Raw genomic sequence first — 14,373 nt, 5'->3', positions numbered from 1 at the left:
TAAAGGGAACTGCAACCCTATAGGTGGAACAACAGTATGAACTAACCAGTACCCCGGAGCTCTTGTCTCTAGCTGCATATGTATCAAAAGATGGCCTAATAGGCCATCACTGGAAAGAGAGGCCCATTGGACTTGCAAACTTTATATGCCCCAATATAGGGGAATGCCAGGGCCAAAAAGGGGGAGTGGGTGGGTAGGGGAGTGGGTGGGGGTATGGGGGACTTTTGGTATAGCATTGTAAATGTAAATGAGCTAAATACCTAATAAAAAAATGAAAAAAAAACAAAAAAACTCCAAAACAATATTGCACTAAATGAACTGTGTGTACATATATACAAACATACACACATTTATATGTGCACATATATATGTCACAAAAAAAGAAAAGTACAGGTTAAAATAAATGGGTTATTTTAAATTATGATCTAGTCAGAGAAGAACCAAGTTATATGGCCAAGGTATCTGTAAATATATTTTGAGTCTGAGTTTTATTTCTGGGAGCATGAGGCAGGGAGGAAGAAAGACCAAACTTCTACAGTGATGTAATTGCATTTTTATTAAAATGCATAAAAATTAATAATTATTATATTATTTAAAAGTGGCTTTATTCTTTTATGCACAGACTCACTAATGTCTTAAGAATAGTGTCTCTTTCATTTCTCTTCCATCTTATGTCTGACCTTTTAAAGTTGTGTATCTATCTTAAAGTGTGAATAATGATTTCACGTGTCATTTTAATATCCATTTCCCTTGTAACTAATGAAGATGAGTACTTTTCTTGGGCTTATTAATGCCTGGTCTTCCTTAAGGTCTTCCTAATTGGTGAAATTGTGATAAAGCATTTGTTCATTTTTAAAAATGTGTTGTCTTATTTGTAGCATTCTAATACTTTAAGATATATCTGATTTATTTTGTAAAACTTATTCTTAAAATCTTAATCGCTATATAGGAGTTTTGTCTCTGAATCTCTGATTTGTATACATGTGTTTTCTGTTTCTCAGATGAAAGCTATCAATTCTGGTGGTGTTTATCATATTATTATTTTTTCTTTTTGTTAAGTCTTACTTTTTTCATGTATTATTATAGTTTATTCTCTGTTGCTGTGATAAAACATTCCAGTTAAAAACATCTTGGGGAGGAAAGGGTTTATTTGCCTGTTATTCCAGTTCATAATGCAACATCGGAGGCAAAATGAAGGGAATAAGTAATGTGCAGAAAGAATTTATGGCAGGAACTCAAGCAGGGATTCAAAGTAGTCCAAATGAAATAATAATACTGGTTCCTGCCTCACTCAATGGCTTGCTCCCTGGAACATGCTTACTTAATATTTTTATATGTCCTGAGCCGTCAGCCAAAGGAATGGTCTACCCACTGTGGACTCGACTCAACCACACAAGTCCATCACAGACAACCTGATCTAGGCAATTCTTCAGTTGAGGCTCTCCTCTCAGATGACCCTAGGCTATGTCAAGTCAAAATGTAAAGCAAACTAACACATGTATTATCTAAGTCATCTGTACCCAAATACTTTATGTCTGTTCTGTTTTCTTCCAAATTCTATTCTAACTCATGCCATTTAGTTGTATTAACTTATTTGGAATTTTATTTCATATATTACATAAATGGTTAAACATATATGATCACCTAACACCATGATGGACATCTCTCAGCCCAGTATATTGGTGAATTACTTTGGTACCTTTGTTAAAATTCAAATGATCATTTGTGTGTAGTTTATTTACAAATATTAATCCATTCTATTATCTACTTGTATTTCTATAATACAAATTCTGATGCTTCTAGTTCAAGCCCAACACTTATTTCTCATTGCATCTGTGTTTCTCATAGTGAAAAATTAGAATTTGTAGGAAAACGTATATGTGAGATTTCATGGTTAATCATTTTCAGTGTGGAGACTAAAAGTTTTTAGCTGAACATACATTTTTTACTCTTATTTATTGGGGGTTGCATTTTAGATTTTGTTTGTATATTGTTTTATTGAGATAGATTCTCACTCTATAGCCCTTGCTGTACTGGAACCCATTATGTAAAAACTAAGCTATTTTCAAATGTGCAGGAAACCCTCTGCCCCAGACTCCTGAGTGTTAGGAACACAGGCACAAGCCACCACGTTCAAAGCTCAAACATTTAAATTACTGTAACTCTAACAATATATTTTATTACATTATGCCAAAGATAATCAATGTGATACTGTGGCAAAAATGTGCAGCAGATGAACATCCAGGATAGCTGACCCAAGATTTTGGCGTGTGTGTGTGTGTGTGTGTGTTTTCTTCAAGTCCATACCTGGTACTTTACTGGATAAGACAGCATTGGAAAGGCTCATAGCAGTTTGGCTTATGTAAGCCTAAAGGGCAACTATGGTATTAACTGTTTTTAGGAGCACATGAAGATTCTCTAGGGCTGACACAAGGTTGATAATTATGTCTCATAAAAAAACAGCTAGAAAGTACTTTAGACTTTGTGGGCCATAAGATTTCATTCGTAACTATTCAGCTCTAACATTGTAGCGCAAAATTAGCCAATAAAACTTTATTTACAAAAACAGCTGGCAGGCAGTTTGGCCAATGTGCTGTAGGATGTCAACATCACTCTAGTGTTATAGTGCAAAACAATTCCATGTTCCCTCTGGGTTTCTCCAATACACTTCTGTGTGCCTCAGAACAGACATAAGGTTGTAGATTGCATCTTAGAAATATCTCCTGTATGCTTTGATAGTAATAGCCCAACTGGTGACATGAAAAGTTAGTATTTACCCTCATAATGTCCTATGTTAAGCAACTGAGAGACTCCACCCAAAATACAAATTACTGATGGTCTACTCTCCCACACAAATAGGTGAAATTCTTAAAATGCCACAACATAAATAAACCAAATTCCACATTTTACTACCATTCATTAAAATTTAGTCAGGAATAAAAAAAAACCACCCATAGCTTAGGAAAGATAAACTGAGCAGAGCCTACATATATTCCCATTCTGTACGAAATGGCATCTTCTCCATCAACAATAAGATGCCATAGTTCTATGGGAAGGCATGTAGCCAAGTGGCTCTCTTCATCAGAAAATATCATACAGATTTTTATTTCATTCTGTGTACACATTTCAATCCCATGCAAATTCATTTTAAAATGTTAACTATAAAGTACTGAAGCTTTAATAACTAAATAGTAAAGAATATTTTATAACTTTGAGACAGAAAAAGTTAAACACTGAACAGGGATATATAAACATTAATAACTTCTATTTATAATAGGGATTTTAAATGGATTAAAACATCAACTTTCAGGGTGTAAAAAAATTAGCATCAATAAAAAGTTCTAGTTAATCAGGCAGATAACAATTTCAGTAGAAAATGTAGCAGGAAAAATGGACAAAATATTAAAAGAAAATCAATGAAAAAATATTAAAATTACCAGCAACATGTTTTCAGAAGATTTGAGAGGATGGGTAAAATGTGAGTTAAAACCCTGAGTTATAACCCCCACAATCTATATTTTAAACAGGTAGGCACAGTAGCATGCATTTGGTTTCTCAGCGTTAGAGAGGCAGAGACAGTGGAGCTCATGGGCCAGCCAGTCTACTACCATGCTTTGAGAGCTCCAGAACAATTAGATACTCTGTCTCAAATACAAGCTGATGGCATATGAGGAACAACATCTGGAGTTGTCCTTTACTTTCCACAATTACATATATACCCATGTACATATGTGCACATCATCACAAATAGATGGATATCACAATGTCCATAGCAGCTCATCATGATATAAAACTAACATTTGGCCAATGTCCTTCTGCAGTTCATGGTTATATCCATTGTTATATACTGATAAAATACAGCATAAGGTCATAAGAAAAGATAATAAAGATGTACACAAAGATATATATAAAAGTTTGAACTGAGGAAACCACAGTACACAAGAGGACCCATATATATGTACTCATGCACATTCACACATATATTCTGTAAATGCTCTTAGGTTCCTCCCTCCCTTTTACATGGAGATCCACTTTTAAAAATTATTTATAAGATTACTCCAGACAGAATTATAAGATAGTATCTGTAGAGCCTACGGTAGATAGGCCATTGGTCTGGCTATGGTCTCTGCTTTACATATCAAACCATAGGTACAGGGATTACTGATGAAATCCACATATGTGTCCTATGTCCTCATGGTAACAGAGGCTGGGGTATTTTATTCTATTAATAGTAGCCTGTGTTATCGTAAATACTACAGTCAACATCACATAATGCATCCTACTGAGTATTTCAACTAGATAGGTATTTTGCTTGTAAATGAAAATTACATATCTTTGTGTGTATGTATGTATGTGTATGTGTGTGTGTGTGTGTGTGTGTGTGTGTGTGTGTGTGTGTACATACACATGCATATATAGTATCTTCACAATCTCTAGTAGGAATGCAGAATACAGGGGCAAATTGGAACCTAGTGGCCTTGAAGTACTTGAAAGCTGCATAGCAGAAGATGGATTGCTTGACCTATGAAGTACGTTTTGCATGTGTTCATAGTCCCAGGAGAACAAAGGTGTCTATAAAACAGCAGTTATCGGGGGATTGATGATGCCATGAAATGAGGCCGTAAAGCTCAACTCGTGAACAGTACGGCATGGTTCCCTTCCAAGGTCATCTTTTTATGCCTCCCCATTACAAGTGTTTAAAAAAAGAAAAAGAAAAAGAAAAAGAAAAAGAAAAGAAAAGAAAGCTACTCAAAACTATAAAATTATCAGAAAGATATGTCTATTTTTATTGAACTTAAAGTATTAAGATATATTATTCAATGAACCTGCCTACAAATGATGTTGCAAATATAATCACATGATCCATTTCTATAGAACACTTCAGCTGTGAAATGTACTCTCAACCTTTAAGATGGTCTGAGTAATTAGCAGCATATGAAACATTCATAAAGGGCTTGGGTGTAGCACACAAAACAATTTTCAATTAATAGCTAACAAAAAAAACATGTTGAAACTAGCAAAAATAGAACTCTGCTTTTTAAGACAAATGCTACTACATTATTTTCAAGAACAATAGTATATAGTCGCTTATTTTTTACATTTAAAACATAGAGGTAAATAAGTGTGAATTTAGTGCTAGGCATTGTTCTACAGAGTTTACAAAAAATTAACATACATGGCCCTTACATAGCCCTTTCTATGAACTAGTCCCTGCTGGGTGGAAGATATGGAATCTTGTGAAGTTCAAGAACGTCAGGAGGTTCAGCAGACTCTTGAGGATCCTCCCAATTCTGTAAGCAGTAAATTGCCCTTAGAAAAAGCAGACCCTCCAGGAGAGCTTCCTATACTTTAAGCAGAGTACTGTAACTTGAGCTAGCTTGCAGCCATGTTGGAACAGACTTCTTACTGACCCAGCGTCCTGAGTCACACCTGTTCATGTAAGTAACTCCTTACCTTTACTCCTGTATGTTCTCTCAGTAAAATCATCAGCACACTAAACTAGGTTTGGGTGAAATCTGTCCTTTGCTCTATCATTAGTGATCTGCATGAAGAGCAGTTTGATCCTCACTCTAGGGGAAAAAAATAGCACGCAATAACCTTAGAGGAGTATCATAAAATTATTACTATTGCATTTACTGATAGTTTGTGTGTAAGATATATTCTGCTTTCTGTTTCTCCATCATGTGTGTGTGCCTTTGGAAGAACTTCCTCTCTTATATTATGCTATTGATAATGCAGATCTTGGATTGCTAAATATCCTGTTGTCCTAACCACCTTGATCGCATCTGAAATGGAACATCTAAGAAAAGCCTGTTGGTTTCTTGAACATTTGAACAGTGGTTCCTCTGCCTCTCAAATCTGTGGCAATGAAAACACAGTGAACGATATGGACAGAGAAAAAGGCAGGGGGAGAATTACATAAAAGGAACACAGGCGGTGAGAATAGGAGGTTCCTTGGAAATAACCATTAGTTACAGAACAATCATTGTAATGGGTAAAAAATGTGTCTGAGTTCCATTTGGAATCCAAGTCTTTCTTCTAGAGTAATGATTTTAACCACAAGAGAGCTTATTACTGTAATAACATCAATCAATCAAATTTGTCACAGTAAACTATAACTCTGTGTTCAACCTGCTAACACTGGCCTTATATGAAATTGCATCATTTTAGAAAGAGAAAAGTAATTTGCTATTTTTCCACAAATATGTAGGTGACATTCAAAATGGGTGAAAATAGAAAAGGGGAAACTACAGGTTCCTATGCACTACATGGTATATTTGACAAGAAAAAAAAATAGTCACTAATAACCTCAAAGAAAATACATGGTAAATATTTACCTAGTGTTGGTTTAAGATCAGTTTTACAACTGACAGAGTCACAATGCTGATATTTCCTAATGCTCATATGTATGGCAGAGGATCACAGCAAAAGCAGAATATTTACTTATAAAGAAAGTATGATCAGAAAATTATTTTAGACAAATAGTTTTATTTAAAACAATTTAAAATAAAACAATTCCCAAGGAATTATTGTCGTTATTAATCCACAAAAAAATTCGGAGGCACTGCAGATCTTGTCCATCATTAAACGAGAAAGCAACAGACGTAGAATCCAATTCATGTTCACATGTTTCCTGATACATGTATAGACTCATGATTGACAGGCATGGCCAAAAAAGGAAAATATAAAATACTTAGAAACTAGTGATGTCATCTCAGAAAGCACTACCAAGGCAAGAGAAATTAAGGTTTGGAGAAGGTGAGTGATGATGTGACCCAAGGCAGAATATGGAAGAAATACCTAAATCATATTGTAAATATGAATTTTGACAACATATGAATAAATCCAATAGCATACTAGGAAACCATTCCGGGAAGCTTGGATTTGGTGAAGTACCATAAAATAATACTGCAGAGACTCAGTCGGCAGTGAAGATATATGAACCCAGGGAGACCTAAAGGATGCGTCAAAGATAGGCAGAGAACTCTAGCTTGACGGTGAATTTCACTTTAAACGATATATTTATTTTAATGTGATGGGTCTTTTGTCTGCATGTATAAATGTGTACTACACAAGTGTGTGAAGGCTGCAGAGGCTGGAAGAGGGGATCATATTCCCTGCAACTAGAGATGTGAGCCATCATGTGCTGGGAATTTAACCCAGGTCTTCTGCAAGGACATCTCTCTAGCAGCTAAGAAAACTCCATTTGTTTATTTAAAAGTATAAGTATTATGGCATGCAAAATGCTTTGCATACAGAAAATAATTGGATATGTTAGCTTACAAATATAACATAATGGATAGAGATCAAGAAACCTGATCTTGTATCCGGGGTCTCTCAGAGACCAATCTGCACAGGACAGCACTCAGGCCCCAGAAGCAACAGACCATATTGGACAGGGTCCCTTCGGGCCTTCATCCTCAGCCAGGAGGCAGAGCTGAGACCCAGACCACTGTGCACCTTCCCTGTCAGAGGAGAGTTGGCCTTCAGGGAGGGCACTGACCCCAGGTAACAGGGGAGATCTCATTCTTCTATCCCTGGTCTCTTAGAGGCCAGTCGGCTTAGGAGAGCACACAGGCTGCAGAAGCAACAGAACTTCTTGGAAAGGGTCACTACAGGCCTTCATTTTCAACAAGGAAGTGGAGCTGAGCCACAGACCTCTGTGCACCTTCCCTGCCAGAGGAAAGCTTGCCTGCTGAGAGTGCTCTGACCCCTGGGACTCAAGAAAGAGGTGGACTCCAGGAGTGCTGACAGAGGCTAACAGAATCACAGGAGGAACAAGCTCCAGCCAGAAACAGCTAGGACATATAACACCAGAGATTAGCAGAAGGCAAAAGGCAAACGTAAGAATCTTACTAACAGAAACCAAGACCACTTGGCATCATCAGAACACAGTACTCCCACCACAGTGAGTCCTGGATACTCTAACACAACTGAAAAGCAAGATTCAGATTTAAAATCATATCTCATGATGCTAGTAGGGGATTTTTAAGAAGGGCACTAATAACTCACTTAAAGAAATACAGAACACTGCTAAACAGGTAGAAGTCCTTAAAGAGGAAACACAAAAATCCCATAAAGAATTACAGGAAAACACAACCAAACAGGTGATGAAATTGAAAAAAAATCCAAGATCTAAAAATGGACATAGAAACAATAAAAAAAAAACAAAACAAACAAAAACAACCAACCAACCAACCAAACAAACAAACAAAAAACCACACCACACACAAAGGGCAACAACTCTGAAGATAGAAACCCTAGGAAAGAAATCAGAAACCATAGATACGAGCATCAGCAATAGAATACAAGAGATGGAAGAGGGAATCTCAGGTGCAGAAGATTCCATAGGGAACATAGATACAACTATCAAAGAAAATGCAAAATGCAAAATGCAAAAAGATCCTAACTCAAAACATCCAGGAAATCCAGAACACAATGAAAAGACCAAACCTAAGGATAATAGGTATAGATGAGAATGAAGATTTTCAATTTAAAGGGTCAGTAAATATCTTCAACAAAATTAGAGAGAAAACTTCCCTAATTTAAAGAAAGAGATGCCCATGAACATACAAGAAGCCTATAGAACTCCAAATAGACTGGACCAGAAAAGAAATTCCTGCCGACACATAATAATCAGAACAACAAATGTACTAAATAAAGATAGAATATTAAAAGCAGTAAGGGGAAAAGGTCAAGTAACATATAAAGGCCAACCTATTATAATTACACCAGACTTCTCACCAGAGACTATGAAAGCTAGAAGATCCTGGACAGATGTTATACAGACCCAAAGAGAACACAAATGCCAGCCCAGGCTACTATACCCAGCAAAATTCTCAATTACCATAGATGGAGAAACCAGAGTATTCCATGACAAAACCAAATCCACACAATATCTTTCCACAAATCCAGACATTCAAAGGATAATAAAGGGAAAACACCAACACAAGGAGGGAAATTATACCCTAGAAAAAGCAAGAAAGTAATCCTTCAACAAACCTAAAAGAAGATAGCTGCAAGAACAGAATCCCAACTCTAATAACAAAAAGAACAGAAAGCAACAATTGCTTTTACTTAATTTCTCTTAATATCAGTGGACACAATTCACCCAATAAAAAGATATAGACTAACATACATAAACAGGACCCAATATTTTGCTGCATACAGGAAACCCACCTCAGGGACAAAGACAGACACTACCTCAGAGTGAAAGGCTGGAAAACAATTTTCCAAGCAAATGTTCCCAAGAAACAACCTGGACTAGCCATTCTAATATCCAGTAAAATCGACTTCCAACCCAAAGTTACCAAAAAATATTCAAAGAGGGGCACTTCATACTCATCAAAGGTAAAATCTTCCAAGATCAACTCTCAATTCTGAATATCTATGCTCCAAATGCAAGGGCATCCACATTCATTAAAGAAACTATAGGAAAACTCAAAGCACACATTGCACCTCACACAATAGTAGTGCGAGACTATTATAACACCCTACTCTCATCAATGGACATATCCTAGAAACACAAACTAAATGGAGACACAGTGAAACTAACAGAAGTTATAAAACAAATGGATTTAACAGATATCTACAGAATATTTTATCCTAAAACAAATGGATATACCTTCTTCTCAGTACCTCATGGTACCTTCTCCTAAATTGCCATATAATTGGTTATAAAACAGGTCTCAAGAGATACAAAAATTTTGAAATTATCCCATGTGTCCTATCAAATCTCTAGGAACTAAGGCTGATCTTCAATAACAACATAAATAATAAAAAAGCCAGCATTCATGTGGGAACTGAACAACACTCTACTCAGTAACTTGGTCAAGGAAGAAATAAAGAAAGAAATTAAAGACTTTTTAGAGTTTAATGAAAATGAAGGCACAACATACCCAAACTTATGGGACACAAGGAAAGCAGCCCTAAGAGGAAAACTCATCGCTCTGAGTGCCTCCAAAAAGAAACTATCAACAGCTTTGAGTTCAGAAAAAAAAAAGTCAGTTTTTCTTCCCACCTTAAATGCTGATATTTGCTTTTCTTGAATGTAGATTTCTCCCTGTTGAGTGTTATTCTTAAAATAAATAATTTAGTCAAAGAAATTAATTCTGGTAAGTTTTAGTTGGCTTTGCCTGTTGTTGTTGTTGTTTTTAATAGTCAATTGTTTCCTGTAACCAATCACAACTAGTTATTGGCCTCATTTTAAAAATATATTTTAAAAAAATTAAATGTTGTGCTTTATTTCCCTTTAGTTTATATAAGCATGTTGTTTTAAACTGTGTTTATATTTAAAGTAAAGAAAACACATAAAGCTTTTAAATCCTTTTGGTTTTCTGATAAACTTCCCCAAAACATTCAGGTTTCAGCAATATCTCCTTAGATTTAAGTCGTGTGTGGGTGTATATAGATTCTGCATTGTGAGTTTTATGCACATTCTAGAGAATTATATGCTATGGTCACATCTCCCTTTGCTCGGTTATTTAAGATCAAAGTTCCTTTAAGTAAGTACACCCCTTTAAAAAAAAACATGAATCTATTTGTAGGTTTTGGAAACATCAGTGATTTAAAAATATCTCACATTCATAAGGTCAGATTAAAGTTTATTCAAGCTTTCCATTAGTCTGTGTAGGCTACTATAATAAAATATTTTAATCCAGGCATCTTAAAAGCAACTGAGATTTGTTTCTTACATTTTTGAAAGATGAAAAGATCAAAGCAGATCCAGTCTTGATTAGAGCCCATCATCTGGTCTGTGAGATAACAATTACCAAATGTGTCCTCATGTGAAGGCTGGAACCCGGTATCTCTTCTTAGCTCTCCGGAAGCTTTCTCTCTCAAAGTCTCACTTCCTAAAGCCATCATCTTTGGTGGTTAGGAGCTTTGACATGATTTTTAAAGGAGAACACATTCATTCTGAATTGTGAATTTTCCATGGGTTTAAGAATGTTACAGGGTCATACGTTATTGTATGATGTCTCCTTTGCTTATTTCTCTAAGACAAAGAGTTTTAACTGAAGTAAAAACATTTTTATTATTAATTAAAAATCAAATTGAGGCCGGGAGTGGTGGCGCACGCCTTTAATCCCAGCACTCGGGAGGCAGAGGCAGGCGGATTTCTGAGTTCAAGGCCAGCCTGGTCTACAAAGTGAGTTCCAGGACAGCCAGGGCTATACAGAGAAACCCTGTATCGAAAAACCAAAAAAAAAAAAAAAAAAAAAAAAAAAAAAAAAAAAAAAAAAAAAAAAAATCAAATTGAAGTGGCTGAAGTGTACAGTGATTTAAACATGTTTACTATGCATCAGGTCAGAGCAGGGGTATGTGTGCTTCCATTTCAGGTATATAAACACTTATTTGAAGGAGCAGTATCTCTTCCCTTGTCTTTATGTTAAGATCATTATTTTATCCTTATCTTAACTCCTCTTCTAATGGGCATGTGTATACATACACAAACACACACATACACACAAAAAAGAACACAGAGAGACTTACAAGCACATACTACACACATATGCATACACACTAAGACAGTCATACTCATACTCACCTTTGAAATTATCTCACAGGCAAAGCTGTGGCAATCATGTAACAACTCTTTAGAATTCTTTACAATGATGATAATCACTGATTAAGCTTCCTGCATCCCAGGAAGTATAAATATCTCCATTTCATGATTAGTCTGCCCTCAACTAGCATAGATACTTATCTAGAAAAGCGGAATAGAATTGCTAAGGATTGATTTTTGTCTGTGTTTTGCTGTTGCAGAGGTGTTAGGCATTGTAGTTTGGAAAAGTCTGTTTTCCTGTGGGTTTTTAAACATCACAGATTTAACCCAGAATATACATTTTTTTCTGCCAAGTCACTTTCATAAGCAATTTTGAATAAATTTGACAATCTGATCATATTTTAAGTCGATATTCTAATGAATCCCTAGTCTCACCAAGACGTACTGGGCAGCCTCCGGGAGGATGAGCTAACTATGTCTGCGTGGTTTCTGCTGTGACTGGTGAGCCCAGGGGCCCAAGAGGTTTGAAATGCCCTTGATTTATGGAACTTCCTCCTACTGGGGGTGTCTCATTCAGACACCTCCTCTTTATGACCTGCATTTTCCATGTCTAAAAGGAAGCTCCCATGTGACTTCAACAGGTATCAACAGCAGTATGGTCCAACTCCCACTTACTCATTTTCATTTTCCAATGATAATCTTAACTTCTATATGACTATTCACACTTTGCACTCATATTTCTTACCCTGAGCACATACACATTCCTTGACATGATGTTTTTCTTCCTGTGAAAGAAGCTCATTCTGCTATCACACATCTTGGTTAGCATGGTGAATTATTTTCTGTTCAATTTAAAGCTAAAGTGGAACAACCCTTGACTGATGCATTAAGAAGAAGCACAGTTATAGACAACTCCAGCCTTCAAACTCAACAATGGTGTGTGTGTGTGTGTGTGTGTGTGTGTGTGTGTGTGTGTGTGTGAGTGATTGTGATAAGTGATGCCACATAGAGTAATTTTAGGGACAACACGATAACATGTGGCTTCTAGGGTCTGCAGTGAAAAATGGTTCACAGTAAGCTCATGGCAAATGTGAAATCTCTCCATCAATTCCTGATTCTTGGTGCAACTGAAGACCAATTACAATTTACATACATTTGACTTGCCTTAGTATTCAAGGCCAGTCACTACCACTGCTTGTTTTTGTAACTCTAAGTGAATCACTTAAATCCACAAGCTTGATTTTCTCATTTATTAAAATGAGGAACGTGACTGAATTCCTCTGTACCACAACAGCTGCAGTAGGGAGCAAATGAGAAAGCGCACACATGCACCTTTTAACCCCTAGAGTGCTGTATATGTGTTTAAGTCTGATCTCCTCCTCCTGTAAAAATGACATCAGTGTCCTGGTGTTCTGCCAGTGGTCGTACTTCATTCTTGGTAATCATCGTTTAAGCATTTGTCATCCATTTGCTTGTTACATAACTCGAGCATAATGCCCTGAAAGAACAAGTATTAGTTGCTCACACGCCTGAGTTGAGTGAGCTTGAGAAACAGTAGTAATTGGAGGTGTCTCATGGGGTGGTGGTGGTGGATAACAAGTGGTGGGGAAGCCAATTATGCTTATCCCCTAGCCTGCTGTGATAAAGTACCCTGAACTGAAGACTTAAACAGAAATTTACCATCTCTCTCTATCCTGGGTGTCCTATGTCCCAAATTGAGGTGTGCTCGCCATCATACTACCTTAACTGTCTTGTACATGGTTGCTAATACACCTTTGATATTCCCAATCTTGAAAGCACAACACTGCAATCCCCTTTCTGTCTTGTCTTAGATATCATCCTGCATCTAAGAACATGAGTTGCATTGAGTTCATGAATTAATGTTCTTGGAAATATAAATTCAAACACAAGACATTGGATATCGCTTTAGTGACTGGTGTAGACACCTGAAAGATTTACTGAGAATTGTAACTCAGTACTAACTGAATTGTCCAGAAGGACTGATTCTTCTATGCCTTTTTGGCACTGAATTTTACTATGGTTCTATCCTGGAGAAGACTATATGAACATTCTCAGCATCAATCATTCTTCAGTGTATGTACTGCTAGAAAGTCTTTCTCCATTGAAATTACATGAGAGCTGCCTTACCATGTCAACACACTTACAAGTTGTCTAGATGCTGTGAGTTCTGGTCAATGCTTTTCTGTGAGGTTCTTGTTAGTCACATGTTTGGATTACTAGTATAACTAGGATTTAGATTTATAAATATTTAGGAAGCCATATCCTTAGAAAACTAATTGAATCAACAGATATGCAATATGCAGTTACTGAGGAGGTGTTCTTAGTAAAACTTCCATTTTAGGTAGGATACTATTTCTTACACATAAAATAGGATCACCACTTTTAAAATCATAACATGTATAGCATTGTGCCTTTGTTTTATTTCCCATTGCTATGATATAATATCCTGACAAAAGCAATGTAAAGGACAGAACATTAGTTTTAATTCCCAATTCTAGGTTGCTCTCCACCATACAAGTCCCAGTGACAGGAGTTTGAGAGACTGATTCTATTATAATCACCATTAATGGTAGAGAACAGTGGTTTTTGTTTTTTGTTTTGGTTTTTTTGTTTGTTTTTGTTTTGTTGTTTTTGTTTTGTAAGCATGCTAGTGTTCAACTAACGTTCTTCCCTCTTATAGAATTCGGCATCCCCTTTCTAGGGAATGGTGTCACCTAGGGTGGGATCGTTTTCCAATCTCAATTAGCATTATCAAGATAATCCCATCACAGACATGCCCATAGATCAAACTAATCTAGAAAATCTCTTAATGAAACTTCAGAACCTTGATTTATTAACAACTTGAT

The 14,373-nt window shown here is 36.3% G+C and overlaps 1 protein-coding gene across 6 annotated transcripts in view; it reads right to left on the bottom strand.

Annotated features, from left to right (window-relative positions):
* The window catches only part of Ctnna3 (catenin alpha 3), a 1,468,839-nt gene that overhangs the window by 202,995 nt on the left and 1,251,471 nt on the right, over positions 1–14,373 (bottom strand). The window lies entirely within an intron of this gene.

This window comes from Mus caroli, chromosome 10, assembly GCF_900094665.2.
Source record: "Mus caroli chromosome 10, CAROLI_EIJ_v1.1, whole genome shotgun sequence".
Classification (NCBI taxonomy): Eukaryota; Metazoa; Chordata; class Mammalia; order Rodentia; family Muridae; genus Mus; species Mus caroli.
The sequence above is the reverse complement of the archived record's forward strand: the minus strand, read 5'-3'. Positions and strand labels throughout refer to the sequence as shown.